We start from the raw sequence: 624 nt of genomic DNA on the forward strand, positions 1-624 counted from the left end.
AAATGTGGAGATGCTTCAGCTGCTGGAGGAAAAGAGCACTCTTTGCCTTTTTTTGGGGTATAATTTTTATCTTGACCTCTAAAGGCCAATCATGAAGTGCAATGGTGACTCAGTATAGATTTTCTGGGACCTCCAGATTTGTCTTGAGATATGTGTCATGTCTGTAAGTGATTTCCCTGCTGATGGAGTGTGTCAAACCCAGCTCTGACACGAGCAGGACCTGTTGCCAGGAGGAGTAGGAGTGAATGTGGGCTGGTTGCCTCATCCTCTGTGTAAAATAAGTTCTCAGGGTAAAAATGGGATCCCTGAGAAGCTTGGTGATATTTCTGAGTTTATTTATATCAGACAAATCCTTCAGAAATAAGAGCAAAGTGTGAGGTTTAATTTTTCTGGGTTAGTTACATTGATGTCCTCAAGTCATTAAAATCCTGTTGAAGTAATTGCTTTAAAATATTAAAACATGATGAAATTAAATCAGCTCATAAATTACTGCAAAAGATCAGCTGAAAGTTGAGTTCAGGCTCTGATTTTCTGCATAACAGCTGCAGGGAGAGATGAGAGCCTTTCCTTATTACAATTCTCTGAGGAGATCATCTAGAATTTACTTTGAATAGTTTTGCAAAC

Source organism: Acanthisitta chloris, unplaced genomic scaffold, assembly GCF_000695815.1.
Source record: "Acanthisitta chloris isolate BGI_N310 unplaced genomic scaffold, ASM69581v1 scaffold45651, whole genome shotgun sequence".
Classification (NCBI taxonomy): Eukaryota; Metazoa; Chordata; class Aves; order Passeriformes; family Acanthisittidae; genus Acanthisitta; species Acanthisitta chloris.